The 8,526-nt window shown below is 52.1% G+C and overlaps 1 non-coding gene across 1 annotated transcript; it reads right to left on the reverse strand.

Moving 5' to 3' along the window:
- Nucleotides 1-6,888: 6,888 nt before the first annotated feature.
- Nucleotides 6,889-6,960, reverse strand: TRNAS-GGA (transfer RNA serine (anticodon GGA)). The gene has a single exon. It is a non-coding gene; the product is annotated as a tRNA-Ser (tRNA).
- Nucleotides 6,961-8,526: the final 1,566 nt, after the last annotated feature.

Raw genomic sequence — 8,526 nt, forward strand, 5'->3', positions numbered from 1 at the left:
GTCCCGGGAATGGGGGAGAGGGCTGGGCTTTAAGGTAGGCACGGTGGTTTTGGAAACAGGCAGCTGTTACACTGGCAGAGAGGCAGCGTGATGTAGCGGTTAGAGCAGGGATTGCCAAATGTTTTGCCCCTGTGGGCACCTTTGGGATTCTGGCAATGCGGTGGGCACAGCTGCAAAATGGCTGCTGCAAAATGGCTGCCGCAGAAGGCAGAGCCAGCCACAAAATGGCTGCCCTGACTTACCGTCAGTCACACAGCAAAGAGCCTTGCGGCACTGTCTGCCAAAGCAACGTTTGCAAATATCTGTGCAGCCAACCAAATCTCCAAATGGCCAATCAAAAGCCTTGCTGGGCAAAGCCCCACCCACTTTCTAAAAACACTTGGTGAGCACCACCAGCAAAAGTGTCAAAGGGCAGCATGGGGCCCCTGCAGCCTACGTTAGGGATCCCTGATCTACTGTGTTAGCACATATACAAAACCTATTGCAAAATTGGCGCATTTTTAGTTACCCTGTAAGCGGGGAGATTATGGGAAAAACCGTTCTCTGCCTGCGATCCTGAACAGCCGTGGCCAGTTAACAGTGCAATCCTAAAAAGGGTAACCGCCCTTCAAAGTCCATCAAAGACAATGGGCTTAGGAGGGCAGCAATAACTGCACTGGAATTATTGGACTAATGTGCAATGTGTAACCTGGATAAGGCAGGTTGTTATTATTATTATTCTTACATTAAATTTCTATCCCGCCCTCTCCGCAAGCGGACTCAGGGCGGCTCACAACATTCATTTACACAATTAAAATCAACAAAACATCATTACAATTAAAATTTTTAAGAAAGCTATTTCATGGTGCTGTATCATTACTACATTGGCGGTTCTGCTTTTCAGACGGTGATCCCCGAGTACTCTAACTGATGTCAGGTTGCAGCTCTCTCTCAGTTAAATATCGAAGGCCTGTCGAAACAATTCGGACTTACAGGCCCTGCGGAACGCAGAGAGGTCCCGCAGGGCCCTTATGGCCTCCGGGAGAGCATTCCATAATTCTGGTGCTGCCACCAAGAAGGCCCTGGCTGCCAGATCCGGACCATTCTGAAGAAGAAGATGATGATGACATTGGATTCATATCTAGGGTTGCCAAGTCCCCTGTGGCCTATGGCGGGAGTTTTCGCGCACTCAAAGTAGCATGATCATGTCACTCAGAAGTGACATCATTGCATTGGCGATGTCGCGCGCCGGCTGCTCTAGGAGTTTCTGGGAAAACTCTATGGTTTTCCCGCTCTAGTAATTTGGGAGGGAAAACTCTATAGAGTTGTGGGGCAGCAGGTTGGGAACCTCCACGGTGGGAGAACCCCCGCCCGGCCTGGGAACTTGGCAGCCCTATTTATATCCCACTCTTTACTCTGAGTCTCAGTGGCTCACAATCTCCTTTACCTCCCCCACCCCTACAACAGACACCCTGTGAGGTGGGTGGGGCTGAGAGAGCTTTTACAGCAGCTGCCTTTTCAAGGACAACTCCTATGAGAGCTCTGGCTGACCCAAGGCCATTCCAGCAGGTGCAAGTGGAGGAGTGGGGAATCAAACCCGGTTCTCCCAGATAAGAGAGCTCTGGCTGACCCAAGGCCATTCCAGCAGGTGCAAGTGGAAGAGTGGGGAATCAAACCCGGTTCTCCCAGATAAGAGAGCTCTGGCTGACCCAAGGCCATCTCAGCAGGTGCAAGTGGAGGAGCGGGGCATCAAACCCGGTTCTCCCAGATAAGAGAGCTCAGGCTGACCCACGGCCATTCCAGCAGGTGCAAGTGGAGGAGTGGGGAATCAAACCCGGTTCTCCCAGATAAGAGAGCTCTGGCTGACCCAAGGCCATCTCAGCAGGTGCAAGTGGAGGAGCGGGGCATCAAACCCGGTTCTCCCAGATAAGAGAGCTCTGGCTGACCCAAGGCCATCTCAGCAGGTGCAAGTGGAGGAGTGGGGAATCAAACCCGGTTCTCCCAGATAAGAGAGCTCTGGCTGACCCAAGGCCATTCCAGCAGGTGCAAGTGGAAGAGTGGGGAATCAAACCCGGTTCTCCCAGATAAGAGAGCTCTGGCTGACCCAAGGCCATCTCAGCAGGTGCAAGTGGAGGAGCGGGGCATCAAACCCGGTTCTCCCAGATAAGAGAGCTCAGGCTGACCCACGGCCATTCCAGCAGGTGCAAGTGGAGGAGTGGGGAATCAAACCCGGTTCTCCCAGATAAGAGAGCTCTGGCTGACCCAAGGCCATCTCAGCAGGTGCAAGTGGAGGAGCGGGGCATCAAACCCGGTTCTCCCAGATAAGAGAGCTCAGGCTGACCCACGGCCATTCCAGCAGGTGCAAGTGGAGGAGCGGGGCATCAAACCCGGTTCTCCCAGATAAGAGAGCTCTGGCTGACCCAAGGCCATTCCAGCAGCTGCAAGTGGAGGAGTGGGGAATCAAACCCGGTTATCCCAGATAAGAGAGCTCTGGCTGACCCAAGGCCATTCCAGCAGCTGCAAGTGGAGGAGTGGGGAATCAAACCCGGTTCTCCCAGATAAGAGAGCTCTGGCTGACCCAAGGCCATTCCAGCAGCTGCAAGTGGAGGAGTGGGGAATCAAACCCGGTTCTCCCAGATAAGAGAGCTCTGGCTGACCCAAGGCCATTCCAGCAGGTGCAAGTGGAAGAGTGGGGAATCAAACCCGGTTCTCCCAGATAAGAGAGCTCTGGCTGACCCACGGCCATTCCAGCAGATGCAAGTGGAGGAGTGGGGAATCAAACCTGGTTCTCCCAGATAAGAGAGCTCTGGCTGACCCAAGGCCATTCCAGCAGCTGCAAGTGGAGGAGTGGGAATCAAACCCGGCTCTCCCAGATAAGAGAGCTCTGGCTGACCCAAGGGCATTCCAGCAGGTGCAAGTGGAGGAGTGGGGAATCAAACCCGGTTCTCCCAGATAAGAGAGCTCTGGCTGACCCAAGGCCATTCCAGCAGCTGCAAGTGGAGGAGTGGGGAATCAAACCCGGTTCTCCCAGATAAGAGAGCTCTGGCTGACCCAAGGCCATTCCAGCAGCTGCAAGTGGAGTGGGGGATCAAACCCGGTTCTCCCAGATAAGAGAGCTCTGGATGACCCATGGCCATTCCAGCAGCTGCAACTGGAGGAGTGGGGAATCAAACCCGGTTCTCCCAGATAAGAGAGCTCTGGCTGACCCAAGGCTATTCCAGCAGGTGCAAGTGGAGGAGTGGGGAATCAAACCCGGTTCTCCCAGATAAGAGAGCTCTGGCTGACCCAAGGCCATTCCAGCAGCTGCAAGTGGAGTGGGGGATCAAACCCGGTTCTCCCAGATAAGAGAGCTCTGGATGACCCATGGCCATTCCAGCAGCTGCAAGTGGAGGAGTGGGGAATCAAACCCGGTTCTCCCAGATAAGAGAGCTCTGGCTGACCCAAGGCTATTCCAGCAGGTGCAAGTGGAGGAGTGGGGAATCAAACCCGGTTCTCCCAGATAAGAGAGCTCTGGCTGACCCAAGGCCATTCCAGCAGGTGCAAGTGGAGGAGTGGGGAATCAAAGCTGGTTCTCCCAGATAAGAGACCTATGGCTGACCCAAGGTCATTCCAGCAGGTGCAAGTGGAGGAGTGGGGAATCAAACTCGGTTCTCCCAGATAAGAGTCCGTGAACTTAACCACTACACCAAACTGCGCTGCAGGGAAGGAACCATATTAGAAACCGGGATTCTTCCTGGGGCCATAAGTTATCATTGGCATTTCATCTGAACATGGCCCTCTGAAACTAGAGAAGAGGTCCTCGTGCCATTTCTTAACCGAAGAAGATTCACTTGCTGGATCATTTCCAGGCAGGTCCGCCAACCTCCAGGGGGGAATCTGGGATTCTCCCGGAATTGAAATGTACCTCCACGCTACGCAGATCAGTTCTCCTGGAGAAAACAACACTTTTTTTTAGGAGGGTGGGCTCTGAGACCCAGCTGTGGTGCAGCGATTAAGAGTGGCAGGCTCTAATCTGGAGAACTGGGTTCAGTTCCCCCACAGGAAACCGTCTGGGTGACCTTGGATCAGTCCCAGTACTCTCTGAGCTGCTCTCTCAAGAGCAGTTCTCTTGGAGCTCTCTCAGCCCCACCTCCCTCACAGGGGGTCTGTTGTGGGGAGGGGAAAGGAAGGAGATTCCTGCCCCTTCCTCAGGCAAATCTCCAGTATATCTCCAGGCCACCCCTGGAGATTGGTAACCTTATGCATGGTGCGGCCTCCCCAAACTTCCTTCAAAGGATCTTGGATGGATGGATGAGGTTAGGGCGGGGGGGGGGGTCAGGTCACATAGGAGGGGGAGCAATACTCCCTCTAAGCTAGGGATGTCAAACGTGTGGCCCAGGGGCCGAATGAGGCCCCCACAAGCAACTGGCCGTCGTCTGCTTCCTTCTCCCTCTCTCTTGTTTCCTTCCGCATCTTAGCTTGCTTTGCCAGGCTTGCTCAATCGCACAGCAGAGCTATTGAGCCAAGCCTCTCTTCCTTCTACTGGCTGAGGCTCCTCTCCTTCCTGATCCCCTGGGGAAGGAAGGAAAGAGCCAGAGCTTCCTTTGCCCAGTTTTCTGGGTCACACAGGAGAGATACAAAGAAAGCACCAAGACCAACAAGTGCTAATATTTTAAGCATGCTTTAAGTTTTAAAAGAATCTGTAATTGTGTCTGTGTCCTTTATAAAGTTTCTCTCTCTGCTACCTAATCTTCAATAGGAACGCACACGGCTCAGCCTGACCTGGCCCCACAAGATCTCATTTATGTCAGATTTGGCCCTCATAACAAATGAGTTTGCCACCCCTGCTCTGAGTTGTCGAGTCCTGTGAGCAAAAATTCTACTCTGTGAGCTCCTGCATCAATTAGTTTGCTCTGGGGCCATTTTTCCGGAGCTCGGGCTAAAATGAGCTGGAGGCTAAAAAAACTGTGAGTCAGCTCACACTAACTCAGCTTCGAGGGGACACTGGAGGGAAGCTAGCCGGGGGCGCCTCCCGTCTCCCCTTTCTTCCCAATTTGAGGGCAGAGATGAAGGAGGAGCTCAGAGGCCACGACACCTCCACACCCTCCCCAGCGACGCAGGAACGACAACGGTAATGAAACAAATACACGGGGGTCATTTCTGTCTGCCAGATGTCCTCACAGTTCACGCACCACGAACGGGCTTGTATGCCAAACCTTTGTTTTCTTTAAAGAATCAGTTCAAGTCCTCTCTCCCTTCTTTGTAGTTTCCTGAGTTTAAGGGCCCCATTTGAAGTTAATAATTTATTAATCCTTCCCAACCAAAGGGAATAAATAAAATGCACCTGTGCTGAAACTGAAACTTGGTTTGGGAAGAGGCAGATGGTCTTTTGGCACTGCCGGAGGACTCGTGGAAAGACCCAGCAGCGGCATGGCTGAAATGGTGTTGGAGCCTGTCTATGCTTGGAAGTCTTCATGGCCACACACACACATGTGCGCGCACACATGCACTGCTTTTAAGGAGCCCCTCGTGGATTCCTGGGAAACTATAGGACTGATTTTGCACTAGACTCGTTGTGGGCGGAGAGCCCTTTTGCTCCTGGCACTTCTGTCTGTTTTCGAACAAGCTGCCCCTGAGTTGGCACGCCACTTTTCTGCAGCAAGCGAGATCCTCTTACAAATGGTTTCTGCTTGCCATGGAAAAGTGGCGCACCAACTCACAGCTCTGGGGCAGCCTGTGTGAAAACGGACAGAAGCGCCAGGAGAACAAGGGTTCTCCACCTGGAACAAGCCCTAGTACGAAATCAGTCCAGGTCTTGCACAGAGAAGAAGAATTACAGATTTATACCCCGCCCTTCTCCCTGGAACAGAGCGGCTTACAATCTCCTATATCTTCTCCCCCCACAGCAGACACTCTGTGAGGTGGGTGGGGCTGAGAGGGCTCTCACAGCAGCTGTCCTCTCAAGGACAACCTCTGCCAGAGCTATGGCTGACCCAAGGCCATTCCAGCAGCTGCAAGTGGAAGAGTAGGGAATCAAACCCGGTTCTCCCAGATAAGAGTCCGCACACTTAACCACTACACCAAACTGGCTCTCCTCATCAGTGCAGAAAGAAATAACTACTTCTTACATGAGGCAGCACAAATGCTGATACATACATTTATTTCCAGTCTTGAGAATGCGACGATCTTTCCTTTTAGTTTTTAACAGGGGCTTGTGTCAGGAATTGTGTGTTGCAAACTGTGCTGAGATGTTCTGAGAAAGATTTTTTAAGACACTGGGGGTTGGCACTATGATTCCTATGAGGCTATGTGAGTATGCATGCATGCAAATTCAGACTGAGGTGGATAGTTCAGGAAACAAGGGTGGACACAGAATAGCACATGTGGACAATGAAATAGTAAGTTTCATCTCAAAACAGTTTTGGGAGCGTAGTCATGTTGGTCTAGCCAGTCTGGTGTAGTGGTTAAGAGTGCAGACTCTTATCTGGTAGAACCAGGTTTGATTCCCCACTCCTACACTTACAGCTGCTGGAATGGCCTTGGGTTAGCCATAGCTATTGCAGGAGTTATCCTTGAAAGGGCAGCTGTTGTGAGAGCCCTCTCAGCCCCACCCACCTTACAGGGTGTCTGTTGTGGGGGGAGAAGATATAGGATAGGGGTGGCCAACAGTAGCTCTCCAGATGTTTTTTGCCTACAACTCCCATCAGCCCCAGCCATTGGCCATGCTGGCTGGGGCTGATGGGAATTGTAGGCAAAAACATCTGGAGAGCTACCGTTGGCCACCCCTGATGAACATATGAACATATGAAGCTGCCTTATACTGAATCAGACACTTGGTCCATCAAAGTCAGTCTTGTCTTCTCAGACTGGCAGCGGCTCTCCAGGGTCTCAAGCTGAGGTTTTTCACACCTATTTGCCTGGACCCTTTTTTGGAGATGCCAGGAATTGAACCTGGGACCTTCTGCTTTCCAAGCAGATGCTCTACCACTGAGCCACCACCCCTCCTGATATATATCCCTGATATAGGAGATTGTAAGCCGCTCTGATTCAGAGAGAAGGGCGGGGTATAAGTCTGCTGTCTTCTTCTTGAGTTCAGAAGCACCTTAGAGACCAACACAGTTTTCAGGGTATACATTTTGGAGGGCCAATGAACATATGAAGCTGCCTTCTACTGAATCAGACCCTCAGTCCATCAAAGTCAGTCTTGTCTACTCAGACTGGCAGCAGCTCTCCAGAGTTTCAAGCTAAGGTTTTTCACACCTATTTGCCTGGACCCTTTTAGTTGGAGATGCCGGGGATTGAACCTGGGACCTTCTGCTTACCAAGCAGATACTCTACCACTGAGCCACCGCCCCTTCCTTTGTCTTGAAAGCTCATGCCCAGAAAATCTTGTTGGTCTCCTAAGGTTCTGGATTCAAATTTCGTTCATCTCAGAATGTCAAATTTAAATAAAGAACAAGTTCTGTTAGAATGGGGGGCTGTGGAAGCAGACAGGAGACAGCTGTGGCATGGCAACACATCTGGTTCAGAGGATTGTTGCCAGCGAGTAGGGCGAGAGCCAAACCAGGAGCAACTGGAACCAAAAAGATGCCGTTTCTGGACCTTACCGATGGCTTCTTTAATTGCCTAATTCAGAGGAGGGGGCGAATCGGGGGTCCTTCCTGCGCCCTCCTCTCCATCCGTGCAGAAAGAGATCGCTATCAACAAAGAGCCGGCTTTGTAGGCAGATTTGGTAATGCGTTTCAGATGTTACAGTAAAGCCTTCATTAAAAGGGGATTTGGTGAACTTGCTCGTGGAAGCGGGGCAGCGAAAAGAGTGCTCGTTAAATTGCTGTACTGGGGGGGAGGGGAAGAGAGAAGCTTGTAATACCAATCAGGGGAGAGAGGAGGAGATTCTGGATCTCCAGTGACCTAGAGGAAGAAGATGATGATGATGATATTGGATTTATATCCTGCCCTATGCTCTTAATCTCAGAGCCTCAAGAAACTCAGAGCGGCTCACAATCTCTTATATCTTCTCCTCCCACAACAGACACCCTGTGAGGTGGGTGGGGCTGAGAGAGCTCTCTCAGAAGGTGCCCTTTCAAGGACAACTCTGTGAGAGCTCTGGCTGACCCAAGGCCATTCCAGCAGCTGCAAGTAGAGGAGTGGGGAATCAAACCTGGTTCTCCTGGAAAAGAGTCCACTCACTTAACCACTACACCAAGCTGGTGTATTGGGAATGAGCAGAGAAGAAAGGCAAAGAATCCAGGTCGAGGACCTCAAAGGAGGGAGGGAGGGAGGGAGAGAGAGAGAAAGAAAGAAAAAGAAAGGAAGGAAGGAAGGAAGGAAGGAAGGAAGGAAGGAAGGAAGGAAGGAAGATGGGGAGGGAGGGGGGAGGGAAGGGGGAAGGAAGGGAGGAAGGGAGAGGGAGGGGGAAGGGAGGGAGGGGGGAGGGAGGGGGGAAGGAAGGGAGGGAGAGGGAGGGGGAAGGGAGGGAGGAAGGGAGAGGGAGGGAGATGGGGAGGGAGGGGGAAGAGGGAGGGAGGGAGAGGGAGGAAGAAAGATGGGGAGGGAGGGGGAAGGAAG

The sequence above is a fragment of the Heteronotia binoei genome, chromosome 19, assembly GCF_032191835.1.
Source record: "Heteronotia binoei isolate CCM8104 ecotype False Entrance Well chromosome 19, APGP_CSIRO_Hbin_v1, whole genome shotgun sequence".
In the NCBI taxonomy this organism is placed as follows: domain Eukaryota; kingdom Metazoa; phylum Chordata; class Lepidosauria; order Squamata; family Gekkonidae; genus Heteronotia; species Heteronotia binoei.